Below are 17,451 nucleotides of genomic sequence, written 5' to 3'. Positions count from 1 at the left end.
AGTTGAAGACTGGTTATCAATTAATTACACTTGAACCAACATAGCAGTTTATTATAGTGAAGAGTAATTAATGAAGAACTATGATCATAATTCTTCATTACCTAGAGCTTAGTTAATGAGTACTTAAGCATTAATTAAGGAACCGTATTGTAAAGTGTTACCAGTAATATTTAGGTAATACACATAACAATAAGATTCATAAGACAAGTAGTATTGCTTACAGATTATATAAATGTTGACAATCAGGCCACAACACAGGTTTCTTGGGTTCTTTATAAGCATGTGTCCTTCCAGTGGTGGTGTTAATATGTTGTGCCTCATTCTCACCACTTCAGAGTGTTGTGGCTTCATATCTAAATTGTCAGTAAAATCTAAAAAGGCTAACTTTGTTATAGATTTTCATAACAACCTCATTTTGGGTGTCTTCAGACTTTTTGAAATGAACCCCGTTGAATGGTGGCAATTCTGTATTGGTGCACCCTTTAGAAACTTAATTTCTTGTAATTCACAAGTTTGGTTAAAAGTTTGGTGAGGTCTGTAGCTGGATTCCAGGCAGGGATTTACAGCTGCCTGGTATGCCATATGGAGCAAAGGGGGTTGCTATCCTCCCACAATGTCCAGACTCCCAAAGTAACATCCTTTTAAGCTGTAAAACTTGTTGGCAACTTGGTGGGCTTCAGGAATTCTCTGGATCATGGTAGTAACCTGAAGTGCGAAGCATAAGCTGGACTTCAGTTCAGCATTCAGCATTCAACACCATCATCCCTCAGCAGCTGATTGGAAAACTGAGCCTGCTGGGTCTGAACGCCTCCCTCTGTAACTGGGTCCTGGACTTCCTGACTGAGAGACCTCAGTTAGTCAAGATAGGTAATAACTTCTCCAGCACCACCACACTGAGCACTGGTGCCCCTCAGGGCTGTGTGCTCAGTCCGCTGCTGTTTGCTTTGCTGACTCATGACTGTACTGCAAAGCACAGCTCAAATCACATCATCAAGTTTGCTGATGACACGACTGTGGTGGGTCTGATCAGCAAGAATTATTAGTCAGCGTATAGAGAGGAGGTGCAGCGGCTAACAGACTGACAAAAGAACCTCCTTAGACAAAACTAAGGAGATGGTTGTTGACTTCCGAAGAGTGCGGGGTGACCACGCCCCACTGACCATCACTGGCTCCGCTGTGGAAATCGTCAAGGGCACCAAGTTCCTTGGCGTCCACATCATAGAAAACCTCACCTGGTCCCTCAACACCAACTCCATAGCCAAGAGAGCCCAGCAATCCTCAAGCAATCAGGTTTTTAAACTCACAAGGACTGAACTAACACACACACACACACACACACACACACACACACTCATACAGACCTCTTTTGATGCTCTACTTGCACTATCTATCTGGAACATTGCTGCCAATACTGTGTTTACACTGTTTTCACTACCTCAGTAACTATTTTACTACCTCAGTAATTGTAATTGTTTTTCTGCCTCAGTAACTGCTGTGTTTATGTGTGTTATCTGATGTAACTCACAGATCACATCACGTTAAATATGTCTGCACCTTATTCCACAACCTCATGTCCAGAAATCTGTGCTGTGTTGGCGCTTCACTGTCCGGTCTGTTTACTGTGTCTAATGTCTGTTTAATTTATCGTATTTATTGTACTGTTTCTAGCTTAATTTTAGTTTGTACACTGTCTGCACATTCACACTTTGTAATTTTGTACTTTTGTACTTTTTGTTCCTCGTTGCACCGTGTTGTTCCTGGAGGAGCGTAATTTCGCTCCACTGTGTACTTGTACATAGATGGAATGACAATAAAAGCCTCTTGACTTGACTTGACATGTATTAGTCAGACCTAGCATTAGACCCACCCTCCCCAGATCTAACAAGAAAGGTGAGACTCCCCTACTCCTAGATAAATGTAGAAATAGAGATAGACTGCAATTACCAAAAAAAGGAATATTTATTAATAAAATGGATCATAAGTGCTTGTTCTCATAGTTCCAGCTCACTTTTCTTTTTGGAAAAAAGAACAATAAAACAATACCAAAATACGAGGTAACAAGTGGCAATGACCATATATGAACAACTTGCGGATTTAACCTGTTATACAGTAATATCCGTTCCCTCTTTTCAAAATGAGACAAAATTCAAACAGCAAAAAAACTGGCAGAATTAACCATAACGAGCTTACGAGTTAGAAAAACAAAAAACCTCTTTCACCCTTTTAGCTTGTAAAACGATTTGAATTAAGACAAAGGAATGAACAGTTACTCTTCTTAACAGTCAGGCAATTGATAAGCAGAAATACTTCTACGCAACAGTGCAAGTCATTCAGTCTCTGATGATAAGTAGAAAATGGAACTCAGTTACCCATCTGAAGCAGAGGGATTGAGGCTGGAAGATGTCTCTGAATGGCAGGGAGATCTCCTCCTAAACAGAGCTGAAGAGACTGAGGTGCATCATATGTCCGTATTACGCTCACAGAAAATGGCACCCGCTGCGACTCTTTCAGTCCCAAGTAACCGCTCATGGGATGTTCTCAAAGCACCCAAACTTCCTCAGTGCCCCAGAACGAAACACGAACCCTCTCCAGTGTCAACTTTTTAAACTTGTTAAAGGGTTTCAACAGAAAAAATGAGCTTAAAAAAACGGAGCAGCTTTCACGTCTTCTCTCTCGCACAGTGCACTCTCTTAGCCCCCCCGCAAAGGCCACTGATAGGCTACTTGTTCGTGGCCAGACCATAATATAAAAGATCAGCTTCAAATTCAACCCTCTACATATGGTCAAACGTTTTGGTCCTTGTAGCAGCTGCATTCTGGACCAGTTGGAGCTTATTTAGTAAAGTGTTTGAGAATCCAGCTAAAACAGTGTTACAGTAGTCCAGCCTGGAGGTTATAAAGACACTAGCTTTTCCGCATTGTTTAGGGCTAAAATATTGTGTAGTTTAGTGATGTTACGCAAGTGAAAGAATGCAGTTCTAACAATGTTGCAAATGTGTATCAAAGGAGAGACTGGAATCGAAGATGATGCTAGATTGTTTACAGTAGTGTTTGGAATGACCGTATGGCCTCTAAATTTAGTTCAAATTTGAGAGTTGAGATCTCTCTGCTTTGGGTCCCAGTAGTAGGACCTCAATTTAGTTAGGATTAAGAAGAAAGAAACGGTTGGTCATCCAGCTTTTGATATTTTTAACACATCCTTCAAGTTTATTTAGATTCAGAGTCTCATTTGGTTTAGCAGATAAAATTAGGTTACCAAGAGGTTGCATGTACAGAGAGAAAAGCAGCGGCCCGAACACAGATCCTTGGGGGACACCATATTGTACTAGCATACAATCAGAGTGTTTATTGTTAACACTCAAAAATTGATAACGGTCTGTCAGATAAGATCAGAAGCATTTCATTTATTAGCATTTCACATTCTGTCTCAATGGTACAAAAGGGGCAGGCAAAAGGCAAATCAAAGAACGAAGCAAAGGTCGGATAATCAGAAACACACATATAGAATAAACGCTCAGTAAGTTTGCTGGGAAACAATACCTCGCACTGACTCTACCTACAGCCCGGGCTTAAATACTAAGCTAAACAGATCACATGATAAAGCACAGGTGAATCAGGTCAGTACTCAGGAGACTTTGATCGGTGACAGGTGCGTGTCCGAAGTCACGTGATCTCCCAGAGTATTCTGGGAAATGGAGTCCGATTCTCCTTGAGTGTTCGTTACATGCGTGACAGTTACAAAAGGGATTCATGCCAGATCTCTTACAATCAGTTATTATAAGGCAGAGTGCGTAACAAAATAGTCTTGCTGGGAACTGGGTCTGAAATTCCTGCTTCAATTGCAAGGATAGTATGTTTGGCTGCATTGGAAAAACAACCTATTTGGTTTCCTCTGAAACATGATTACATTGCCTCTTTTATAAGAGTGTCTGCAATATATTAAACTGTTTAATGAACATTCATGTTGTCCTGTTTTATCTTGAGGCCCTGTCTGCCAAACTGTTGGTACACATAGCTGTGCTCACTTCAGCCCTTCAACTATTTTTACTGTACATATTTAATGGACTACATTTCCACTGTATTAACAATCTACTACCTGATTAAATAATGTTTAAAAGAAACTACTGTGACAACCAACGTTGTATAGCCTGGCGTGATGTCAGCATAGAAATACAATCACAGGTCACCTTTCACCAGTTATACACTGATGGACAAATCCAGTTCGAGCTCCTGAACCACACTGTAAAACACAATAACTGCAATACTGTATTTTTTTTTGGTTTACTACTTTGTTAAAAGTATCAATATAAATCTAGTAACACACTATTTCTGCCTAATCCTGAGTTTTGGAGTTAAATCTAGTTCAGATCAGTTAATCTGGATCAGTCCTACACACTGAAGAGTCTGTTTTCTGTTGATTAACTCTTGTTTTTATCATTTATGGATATAATCTTCTGTGTAAAGTGTTATTTTAGTGTCAGAGCAACTCTCATGTTAGATCTGCAGTCTGTTGTTATCTCCATGATGGAGTTCAGTGTTCAGGTTTATCAGTTCAGTCTGTAGCTGTGATGCTGACGGAATGACAAACATGCATTTAAACTATTAGAGCTCAGTGGACTCCATTTATACTGACAGGGCTGTGACCTCACTCACTGCAGAAGTGTGGATCAACTGAACATTAAAAAGGAACTGTAACTGAAAAATATTCTGTATTAAAGATTAACTTTCAATTATGGGAGATAATCTACATTCCTTCAAGGTGTGTGAAGTTGAAAAGCTGCAAATTCTACCAGTCTGACTACATTTCTGAACAGGTCACACGTTTGTGTTTGCTCATTCACTAATTGTTATTTTTGCTCTTTTATCTTGTTATTAATCTTTCAAGTTACTTTCTTTAACTGAATATTTATTATGTAAATGACACTGACAAAATGCCGGCCGCAGACTGAGCTTCATGAGTGGAAAACTTTTTTTGGAAGCAGCCTTTTTAATGATACACCTGTGTTAATAATTGTAATATACAGACCTTCAAAGCAAAACAGTAAATTTTTGTCAGAAATTGCAGAATTATTATCAGTAGCGTCCACAAACTATGATAAGGTTCTTCTGTCTGGGGACTTTAAATTACATATCGATAGTCCTTCAGATAGTAGTGCAATAGAATTCATTAGACTTCTAGAGACATTTGATTTTAAGCAACACATGGGCAGCTCTACCCACAAGCTCGGTACATCCTGGATCTGGTCATCACTAAAGGTTTAAACACAAAGGTGTCTAAAATCTTGGATGTTTTCTTATCAGATCACCTCAGTATTTTCTTTCAAATCAATTTAGAAATAAAGAAAAAAGTACCTGAAAGTTACTTTAAAACACGTTACATAGACTCAGAAACAGTTGAGAAGTTTAAAACTGTTTATAATAGTCAGCGAATACAGATACGACTCCATCCTGGAATGATCTAGTCTCCGATCTAAGTGCTAGATTACGGGAAAGCCTTGACCTTCTCGCTCCAGTAAAAAGGAAGAAAAGCTTCTCTTAAAAATGTCTGCAAAAAAAACTCTTAAAAACTCTTAAAAATCCATCGATGAATGCGAAAATACGCCAGCTTAAGAGAAATTGTTGTAAATCTGAGCTTATGGAGAAAAAAACTAAACTGCAGGTACACTATGACATTCTCAAAGAGTATTATCTCAGTCGATAATAATGCTATGAAAATAACCAGACAGTCATATCTCTCTAGTGTAATCAATAGACACAAAAATAATACCAAAATCCTTTTTTCCACTACAGACCGGCTAATTAACCCTAACTTGTCTGCTAGTGCATTTAATGATAATTTATCTTCTAAAGTCTGAAGAGTTCGCAATTCATTTTTAAAATAAAATAGACCTGATATGACAGGGTGTAGCTCAGCAGACTCAAACAAGCTCCTATAAAGTTCCTGACAGGTCACCTACATCAGTAATGACATCTTTCTCTGGTATCAACTATCAGGAGCTACAACTATTGTAAACAAACTAAGTTGATCCACATGTGATCTTGACCCTGTTTCTACTTCATTCCTTAAGATGGTTTTTTATTGTGTTCACAATGATGTTTTAACTACTGTAAATTGTTCTCTGTCAACAGGTGTTTTTCCAGATGCTTTCAAAACTGCCCTGGTGAAGCCTCTGCTAAAAAAGGGTAGCATGGATCCTTCCATACTAAATAATTTTAGACCAATTTCAAACCTACCTTTTCTAAGTAAAATCTTAGAAAAAGTAGTTTTCAAACAACTAAATGTGTATCTAATATCAAACAATTTATATGAGAGGTTTCGGTCAGGTTTTTGTTTTAACCATAGTACAGAGACAGCATTGATTCGCGTTATGAATGACCTCAGGCTCAGCGCTGATGCACAAAATCATTCTATTCTGGTTTTATTAGATCTTAGTGCAGCCTTTTATACCGTTGACAACAATATTTTAATCCTGCATCTTGAATGCTGGGTCGGCCTCTTGGGCACAGTTTTAGTATGGTTTAAGTCATGTTTAAGTAATAGGGAATTCATGGTTTCACTTGGAAATCTTTCATCAAAATGATTTGCTGTTTCTTGTGGAGTCCCCCAAGGTTCAGTCTTAGGGCCTTTGCCTTTCTCTTTGTACATGCTACCTCTAGGTGATGTTATTAGGAAACATAGTATAAATTTTCATAGCTATGCTGACGACACCCAGTTATACATTACTATTTCTTCTGAAGATCAAGACTCTGTAGACAAACTAACCAGCTGTGCGTCAGATATTTCTCAGCAGATGTCACACAATTTTCTACAATTAAATCATGAAAAAACTGATTACTGATTTTTGGTACAGAAACTTGGTTCTTTAGCTTCATATACCAAACCTGCAGTAGAAACCTGGGTGTGATCTTAGACTCTGAGCTCTGTTTAATCTGCATGTAAACACAGTCACTAAAGTAGCTTTTTATCATGTGAGAAATTTCGCTAAAGTTTGGCCTTTTCTATCTCGGAGTGATGCAGAGAAACTTGTTCATGCATTTGTTCCAGCAGAGTTGATCACTGTAATGATCTTTGTACTGACCTTCCTAAGAAAACTATACATCCCATACAAAATGCAGCAGCATCCTAACAAAAACAACACAGAGAGATCAGTCTTGCTTTAAAGGAGCTGCACTGGCTGCCTGTATCATTCAGGATAGATTGTAAAGCTCTGCTACTAGGTTCTTTTACGTTTTTACTTCTACGTTCACCTCTTTACATCAAACACCAGATGACCAGGTCCCCGCCAGTTGCCCAGGGGGTAGGCTCTGCCCCTGCTGGTTTCCTGATACGCTTAATCTGCAAAGAGAAACTGTCAAACACTAAAAAGTCTCGAAGCTGAAGTCAGTTTCTCATTCACCAGCTTCTTGTTTGAATTGTCCCGTTCCACCTTAAATGGGAAGCGACTTCAGCCTCATAAAAGGTCGAACATTGAGAAGCTTTGAGTAGCTGGCGTTGGTGTGTAACAGTGTTGATGTTTAATAGTAGAATCCTTTTCATTTCACATCATTTCAGTGTGCAGACCATTTTATTTACCGCAGGCATTCCCGTCCGCGTTCATAGCAGCAGTCTATATTCCCCCCACTGCAAACACTGAGGAGTCACTCTGTGAGCTGCATGGAGCCATCAGTGAACTGGAGAACATGCATCCAGGCAGACTGTTTATTGTTGCTGGAGAATTTAATCATGCAGATCTCAGGTCAGTGCTCCCTAAATTCCATCAGCATGTGGACGTTGCAATGCACCCACTTTGGCTAGTAAGACCATATTTCTGTGATGCTCATCCCCACATATAGACCGCTAATCAGACGCTCCAGTCCAGAAGAAGGTGAAAACCTGGCCAGCAGAAGTCATCTCTGCTCTTCAAGACTGCTTTGAGCAAACTGCATGGGGTGTGTTTAGGGAGGCTGCCACTGAGAATTATTTTGTTAACCTGGAGGAATATACAGCATCAGTGACTTAGTATATCTGCAGATAAGAGCAGATCTCCGTCTATAATAATGCTAGGAAAATATGAAAATTCTACATTCTAAATATAAAATTCTAAATTCTAAAAGACTACAACTATTTAACTCAGAGCTTCAGTAAAACTCTACGACTCTTTAACTCAGAGCTTCAGTAAAACTCTACGACTCTTTAACTCAGAGCTTCAGTAAAACTTTACGACTCTTTTTCTTTAGGGTAGAGTGGAGAGGGTAAGGAAACCGTTCTCGAGACCAGCTGAGTGAGTGAGTGAAGAGATTGCTGACCCGCCGCTCCAGCGCTATCTTTCTGCAAAGTTCCTAAATCAACCAAAAACGGTAAGTTCCTGCAATACCATGGCTACTGCTGGTTTCTTTGCCTGCTCAGAGTGTGGCATGTTCAGTTTATATAATAAACTGCGATAATGATAGTGGCTGTGTTTGTGCTAAATGCCAGCTAGTTAGCTCCCTGGTGGAAAAGGTGGACCAGCTAGAGGTGCACATCTGGGATTTATTAAGGGACAGACAGCAAGATTCACCGCTAGCAGCCCTGGGTGCCTTAGGGAGAGTCAGCACCCCCTCGACTCTGGCGTTAGAGCCCTCACAGCGGGGTGAATGGGTGACGTCTCGGCGACACAGCCGGAAAGCTAAGGCTAATGCTAACGCTGAGGCCAAAGCTAGCCCACCAGAACACCACGCTCCTCCGATTCGCATGTCAAACAGGTTTGCCCCGCTCAGCGAAACACCCACTGAGGAGCCTGTTAAAAGTGCTCTGGTTATAGGAGAATCGACAGTTCGACATGTGAAATTAGCTACTCCTTTAGGGGCGCCAGCAGTAACAGTTAGCTGTTTACTGGGAGCCAGAGCGCCGGACATTAGCGGTAACCTTAGACTGTTAGCTAATAAGAGATATTCGAGGATAGTCATCCATGTAGGGGCCAATGATATTCGTCTGTGGCAATCTGAGGTAACTAATGGTAACATTAGAGAGGTAATTAAACTGGCCCAGACGATGTCCAGTGCCGTAATCTGCTCTGGTCCCATCCCAATGCGGCGCGGCGCTGAAGCCTACAGCAGACTCTCAGTGTTAAACTGCTAGATGTCCAAGTGGTGTTCAGAAAATGAAGTGGGCTTTATAGATAATTGGCTACATTTCGAGGGCAAGCCTGGTCTTATAGGTAGGGATGGTGTCCACCCCACGTGGGAGGGTGCTGCCTTACTTTCTTGCAGCATAGCACATAGCCTTTTAGTTAGTCGGCAGAGTAGTGTAAACAGCTGCTGACAATCCAGAGCCGGGACCAGGCCGAAGACATACAGGCTAAACCGACCGTCTGCGAACCGCCTTGAGGCGTCACCTAGGATCCACTATATTGAGACTGTGTCTTTGCCCCGAATTAAATCAAAATCTAAACGTACAAAAACTCAATCAGTCCGTTTCAATAACCTAATCAACATTAAATCATATTTAGATGATAGCAGCAACACCTCAGTTCTAAAATTTGGGTTACTCAATATAAGATCACTAAACTCAAAAGCAGTCATCATAAATGAAATAATAAGTGATCATAAATTTGACGTTTTCTGTCTCACTGAAACATGGGTTAGACAGGATGAATATTCAGCACTAAATGAAGCCACCCCTATAGGCTATAATTATGTACACAGCCCACGATTATCAGGTAAAGGAGGTGGATTATGTGTAATCTACCAGAATACCCTAGATATCAGTCAGAAACAATGTGACATCTTCACTTCTTTTGAGGTTCTCTCCATCAACGTTACTAATCCGGACACAAAAAAGAAGGCATTTTCATTATTTAACATTTATAGACCACCAGAACTCTACTCAGAATTTCTAAAAGAATTTAGTGATTTCGCTGCAAACCTAGCTGTGTGCAGTGATAAAGTAATGATTGTAGGAGATTTTAATGTCCATTTTGAGACGCAGATGACCCACTAAAAAAGGCATTTACTTCAATCCTAGACTCTGTTGGTATCACCCAAAATGTAACAGGGCCTACACACTACTGTAGTCACACTTTAGATCTAGTTCTGACACTCGGACTTGACATAGACAGACTTAATATCCTACCCCAAACCTCAGCAATCTCCGACCATTACCTAATCTCTTATGAGCTACGTCTTAGCTATAATACATGTACGTCCCCTCGCTATTCTACAAAGCGCTCAATAAAACCATTTACCGCCCTGCAATTCATAGAAAACCTCCCAGTACTAACAACCCTAGTCTCCACTCCATCAGACCCAGTGGAGCTAGATGTACTAACCGACTATTTAGAAAATACCTTCCGATCTACTTTAGAAAATGTGGCGCCACTAAAAATCAGAAGGATAAGACAGAAAAAGCTCGCCCCATGGTACGATGATAAAACCCGTACCTTAAAACAAACAGTACGGAAACTAGAGCGGAAATGGCGATCAACCAAGCTGGAAGTGTTCCACTTGGCCTGGAAGGAAAGCCTTATAGAGTATAGAAATGCTCTCACTAAAGCTCGCTCAGCATATCTGGCCTCGCTGATCGAGAATAATGAATATAATCCTAGAGGACTGTTTAGTGTGATTTCCAGAATTACAAAAAATCAGGCAGGTACTGAACCACAGATTCCGGCGACTCTCACCAGTGAAGTTTTTATGGACTTTTTTAATAATAAAATCGAAAATATTAGACAACAAATTCAACCCACAGTATTAAATCCAACTTGGCTGTCATCTGATGTGGCTGATATAAAACATAACGTAGTTGCAGAAGAAAGGCTTGAAAATTTCTACCCACTCCCACAGCCAGAATTAGAGAAGATTATCTCCTCTGCAAATTGTACAACCTGCACACTTGATGCAATCCCCTCTAAATTACTCAAAGAAGTACTACCAGTTATCATTAATCCTCTTTTAACTATAGTAAACTCGTCCCTTAGCCTGGGCCATGTACCCAGAGCTTTTAAACTAGCCGTTATTAAGCCTCTGATCAAGAAACCAAACCTTGACGCTGTGTATTGTCTAATTACAGGCCTATTTCTAACCTACCATTTATATCTAAGATCTTAGAAAAAGCTGTAGCCCAACAACTTAGTTCATATCTACATAAGAACCACATATATGAGAAATTCCAATCTGGATTCAGGCCACATCACAGCACTGAGACAGCTCTAGTTAAGATAACAAATGATCTTCTTCTTGCCTCTGATCAAGGCTACATATCCCTGTTAGTGCTACTTGACCTCAGCGCAGCTTTCGATACGATAGACCACAATATTCTCCTAGAAAGGTCAGAAAACATGGTTGGAATCACAGGGACCGCCCTATCGTGGTTCAAATCCTACTTAACGGAACGTTATCAGTTCGTAAAGGTAAATGATTCATCTTCCAATTATTCACAAGTAAGATCTGGAATTCCGCAAGGCTCTATTTTAGGACCATTATTATTTACATTATACATGTTACCGTTAGGCACAGTTATAAGTAGCCATGGCATTAACTTTCACTGTTACGCAGACGATATGCAATTATACATATCAGCCAAGCCTGATGACAAATACAGGTTAAAGAAAATAGAGGACTGTGTAAAAGATGTGAAAGGCTGGATGTCGCGTAACTTCCTCCTCCTAAACAGAGGTTCTCCTTCTGGGTCCAAAAGTGGCAAGAAATAAATTACCAGATTTAATTTTAAATCTCGCTGACTTTCCAGTTATACCTGGTTCAGCAGCAAAAAATCTTGGCATCATAATTGACCCAGATTTATCATTTGATCAACACATAGGCAGCATCACTAGGACAGCTTTTTTACATCTTCGCAACATCGCCAGAATAAGAAATGCCTTATCGCTGCACGATGCAGAAACATTAGTACAGGCCTTTATTACCTCAAGGCTAGATTACTGTAACGCACTACTGTCAGGATGCACCAGCAGGAATTTAAGTAAACTTCAACTAGTTCAAAACGCTGCAGCCAGGGTTCTCACTAAAACTAGAAAATTTGATCATATCAGTCAAGTTCTATCATCACTCCATTGGCTGCCTGTTAAATTCCGTATTGATTACAAAATTCTTTTATTGACGTATAAAGCCCTACATGGGCTCCTGAGTACCTGCAAGACCTTATTTCCCATTACGAGCCACCACGATTACTCAGATCACAGAGTGCTGGCTTTTTAATAGTTCCCAGAATTCAGAAGGCTTCATCTGGGGGAAGAGCCTTTTCTTATAAAGCCCCCAAATTCTGGAATGATCTTCCAGAAAATGTTCGGGACTCAGACTCAGTCGCAATCTTCAAATCTAGGCTGAAGACTCACTTGTTTAGTTTAGCTTTTGGTAGTTAATGTTTCCCCCTGGATAAAGGCAGCAGATCCAGGGGTCCATGGACGCAGGGAATTATAGTAAACTGAGACGCTGGTGCTGTCGTCCCGCCGCTCACACGCCATCACTCAGGTTTGTGGACGGTGGAGTGGAGGGATGCCAGATTGTCTCAGGGTGCTCCCGTGTCTGTGTGCCCTTTTGGTTCTCTCCTTTTAGTTAAGCTGTTATAGTCAGATCTGCCGGAGTCGTTAGCCACACTCTGGAAATGTTCACATTCTCTGTTTTACATAAACAGAATAAAACTAATTCCATCTCCCTTCCTTTTTCCGAGTAAAACGACTGCCCACCTGCCGGACGGACACTGATGGATGATTGTCTGCAGAGCTCTCCTGCTACCCGCTTCAGACCAGCTGCCCACGCCCCAGTCGCCGCCACTTGCCCAGCTACCGCCACTTGACTTGGACTAGCTGCCCACTCCCACTCTACACTGAAGTTTTCATGGACTCCTAACTACTATTACTACTACTACTACTATTAATATTAGTAGTATAATAATTTTGTAGGTAGTTTGACCAGAGGAGGATGGGTCCCCCCATGTGAGCCTTGGTTCCTCCCAAGGTTTCTTCCTCAGCTCTGAGGGAGTTTTTCCTGACTCGCTCACCTGGAGGATTTACATTTCATGTTAAAACTTTGTCTTTAATGGATTTCTGTGAAGCTGCTTTGTGACAACATCAGTTGTAAAAAGCGCTATACAAATAAATTTGATTTGATTTGATTTGATTTAACTCGGAGCTTCAGTGAAACTCTACGACTCTTTAACTCAGAGCTTCAGTAAAACTCTACGACTCTTTAACTTGGAGCTTCAGTAAAACTCTACGACTCTTTAACTCAGAGCTTCATTAAACTCTACGACTTTTTAACTCAGAGCTTCATTAAACTCTACGTCTCTTTAACTCAGAGCTTCAGTAAAACTCTACGGCTCTTTAACTCAGAGCTTCAGTAAAAATCTACAGCTCTTTAACTCAGAGCTTCATTCAATTTTACGACTCTTTAACTCAGAGCTTCAGTAAAACTCTACGACTCTTTAACTCAGAGCTTCAGTAAAACTCTACGACTCTTTAACTCAGAGCTTCATTAAACTCTACGTCTCTTTAACTCAGACCTTCAGTAAAACTCTACGACTCTTTAACTCAGAGCTTCAGTAAAACTCTACGACTTTTTAACTCGGAGCTTCATTAAACTCTACGACTCTTTAACTCGGAGCTTCAGTAAAACTCTACGACTCTTTAACTCAGAGCTTCATTAAACTCTACGACTCTTTAACTCAGAGCTTCAGTAAAACTCTACGACTCTTTAACTAAGAGGTTCAGTAAAACTGCGAATCTTTAACTCAGAGCTTCAGTAAAAATCTACGGCTCTTTAACTCAGAGCTTCAGTAAAACTCTACGGCTCTTTAACTCAGAGCTTCATTAAACTCTACGGCTCTTTAACTCAGAGGTTCAGTAAACTCTACGGCTCTTTAACTCAGAGCTTCAGTAAACTCTACGACTCTTTAACTCGGAGCTTCAGTAAAACTCTACGACTCTTTAACTCAGAGCTTCATTAAACTCTACGACTCTTTAACTCAGAGCTTCAGTAAAACTCTACGACTCTTTAACTCAGAGCTTCAGTAAAACTCTGCGACTCTTTAACCCAGAGCTTCAGTAAAACTCTACGACTCTTTAACTCAGAGCTTCAGTAAAACTCTACGACTCTTTAACTCAGAGCTTCATTAAACTCTACGACTCTTTAACTCGGAGCTTCAGTAAAACTCTACGACTCTTTAACTCAGAGCTTCATTAAACTCTACGACTCTTTAACTCAGAGCTTCAGTAAAACTCTACGACTCCTTAACTCAGAGCTTCAGTAAAACTCTACGACTCTTTAACCCAGAGCTTCAGTAAAACTCTACGACTCTTTAACTCAGAGCTTCAGTAAAAATCTACAGCTCTTTAACTCAGAGCTTCATTAAACTTTACGACTCTTTAACTCGGAGCTTCAGTAAAACTCTACGACTCTTTAACTCAGAGCTTCATTAAACTCTACGACTCTTTAACTCAGAGCTTCATTAAACTCTACGACTCTTTAACTCAGAGCTTCATTAAACTCTACGGCTCTTTAACTCAGACCTTCATTAAACTCTACGGCTCTTTAACTCAGAGCTTCAGTAAAACTCTACGACTCTTTAACTCGGAGCTTCAGTAAAACTCTGCGACTCTTTAACTCAGAGCTTCAGTAAAACTCTACGACTCTTTAACTCAGAGCTTCAGTAAAACTCTGCGACTCTTTAACTCAGAGCTTCAGTAAAACTCTACAGCTCTTTAACTCAGAGCTTCATTAAATTTTACGACTCTTTAACCCAGAGCTTCAGTAAAACTCTGCGACTCTTTAACCCGGAGCTTCAGTAAAACTCTGCGACTCTTTAACTCAGAGCTTCAGTAAAAATCTACGACTCTTTAACTCAGAGCTTCATTAAACTTTACGACTCTTTAACTCAGAGCTTCAGTAAAACTCTACGACTCTTTAACTCAGAGCTTCAGTAAAACTCTACGACTCTTTAACTCAGAGCTTCAGTAAAACTCTACGACTCTTTAACTCAGAGCTTCATTAAACTCTACGACTCTTTAACTCAGAGCTTCAGTAAAACTCTACGACTCTTTAACTCAGAGCTTCATTAAACTCTACGGCTCTTTAACTCAGAGCTTCATTAAACTCTACGGCTCTTTAACTCAGAGGTTCAGTAAAACTCTACGACTTTTTAACTCAGAGCTTCATTAAACTCTACGACTCTTTAACTCGGAGCTTCAGTAAAACTCTACGACTCTTTAACTCAGAGCTTCATTAAACTCTACGACTCTTTAACTCAGAGCTTCAGTAAAACTCTACGACTCTTTAACTCAGAGCTTCAGTAAAACTCTGCGACTCTTTAACCCAGAGCTTCAGTAAAACTCTACGACTCTTTAACTCAGAGCTTCAGTAAAACTCTACGACTGTTTAACTCAGAGCTTCATTAAACTTTACGACTCTTTAACTCAGAGCTTCAGTAAAACTCTACGACTCTTTAACTCAGAGCTTCAGTAAAACTCTACGACTGTTTAACTCAGAGCTTCATTAAACTTTACGACTCTTTAACTCAGAGCTTCAGTAAAACTCTACGACTCTTTAACTCAGAGCTTCAGTAAAACTCTACGACTCTTTAACTCAGAGCTTCAGTAAAAACTCTACGAGCTCTTTAACTCAGAGCTTCAGTAAACTCTACGACTCTTTAACTCAGAGCTTCAGTAAAACTCTACGACTCTTTAACTCAGAGCTTCAGTAAAACTCTACGACTCTTTAACTCAGAGCTTCAGTAAAACTCTACGACTCTTTAACTCAGAGCTTCAGTAAAACTCTACGACTGTTTAACTCAGAGCTTCAGTAAAACTCTACGACTCTTTAACTCAGAGCTTCATTAAACTCTACGTCTCTTTAACTCGGAGCTTCATTAAACTCTACGACTCTTTAACTCAGAGCTTCAGTAAAACTCTACGACTCTTTAACTCAGAGCTTCAGTAAAACTCTACGACTCTTTAACTCAGAGCTTCATTAAAAATCTACAGCTCTTTAACTCAGAGCTTCATTAAACTTTACGACTCTTTAAATCAGAGATTCAGTAAAACTCTACGACTCTTTAACTCAGAGCTTCAGTAAAACTCTACGACTCTTTAACTCAGAGCTTCAGTAAAACTCTACGACTCTTTAACTCGGAGCTTCAGTAAAACTCTACGACTCTTTAACTCGGAGCTTCATTAAACTCTACGACTCTTTAACTCAGAGCTTCATTAAACTCTACGACTCTTTAACTCAGAGCTTCATTAAACTCTACGGCTCTTTAACTCAGAGCTTCATTAAACTCTACGACTCTTTAACTCAGAGAATCAGTAAAACTCTACGACTCTTTAACTCAGAGCTTCAGTAAAACTCTACGACTCTTTAACTCAGAGCTTCAGTAAAACTCTACGACTCTTTAACTCAGAGCTTCATTAAACTCTACGACTCTTTAACTCAGAGCTTCAGTAAAACTCTACGACTCTTTAACTCAGAGCTTCATTAAACTCTACGTCTCTTTAACTCAGAGCTTCATTAAACTCTACGTCTCTTTAACTCAGAGCTTCAGTAAAACTCTACGACTCTTTAACTCAGAGCTTCATTAAACTCTACGTCTCTTTAACTCGGAGCTTCATTAAACTCTACGACTCTTTAACTCGGAGCTTCAGTAAAACTCTACGACTCTTTAACTCAGAGCTTCAGTAAAACTCTACGACTCTTTAACTCAGAGCTTCATTAAACTCTACGACTCTTTAACTCAGAGCTTCAGTAAAACTCTACGACTCTTTAACTCAGAGCTTCAGTAAAACTCTACGACTCTTTAACTCAGAGCTTCAGTAAAACTCTACGACTCTTTAACTCAGAGCTTCAGTAAAACTCTACGACTCTTTAACTCAGAGCTTCAGTAAAACTCTACGACTCTTTAACTCAGAGCTTCAGTAAAACTCTACGACTCTTTAACTCAGAGCTTCAGTAAAACTCTACGACTCTTTAACTCAGAGCTTCAGTAAAACTCTACGACTCTTTAACTCAGAGCTTCATTAAACTCTACGACTCTTTAACTCAGAGCTTCATTAAACTCTACGACTCTTTAACTCAGAGCTTCAGTAAAACTCTACGACTCTTTAACTCAGAGCTTCAGTAAAACTCTACGACTCTTTAACTCAGAGCTTCAGTAAAACTCTACGACTCTTTAACTCAGAGCTTCATTAAACTCTACGTCTCTTTAACTCAGAGGTTCAGTAAAACTCTGCGACTCTTTAACTCAGAGCTTCAGTAAAACTCTACGACTCTTTAACTCAGAGCTTCATTAAACTCTACGACTCTTTAACTCGGAGCTTCATTAAACTCTACGACTCTTTAACTCGGAGCTTCATTAAACTCTACGACTTTTTAACTCGGAGCTTCATTAAACTCTACGACTCTTTAACTCGGAGCTTCAGTAAAACTCTACGACTCTTTAACTCAGAGCTTCAGTAAAACTCTACGACTCTTTAACTCAGAGCTTCAGTAA

Source organism: Colossoma macropomum, unplaced genomic scaffold (genome assembly GCF_904425465.1).
Source record: "Colossoma macropomum unplaced genomic scaffold, Colossoma_macropomum, whole genome shotgun sequence".
Lineage (NCBI taxonomy): Eukaryota > Metazoa > Chordata > Actinopteri > Characiformes > Serrasalmidae > Colossoma > Colossoma macropomum.
Note: the sequence above shows the minus strand (reverse complement) of the source record.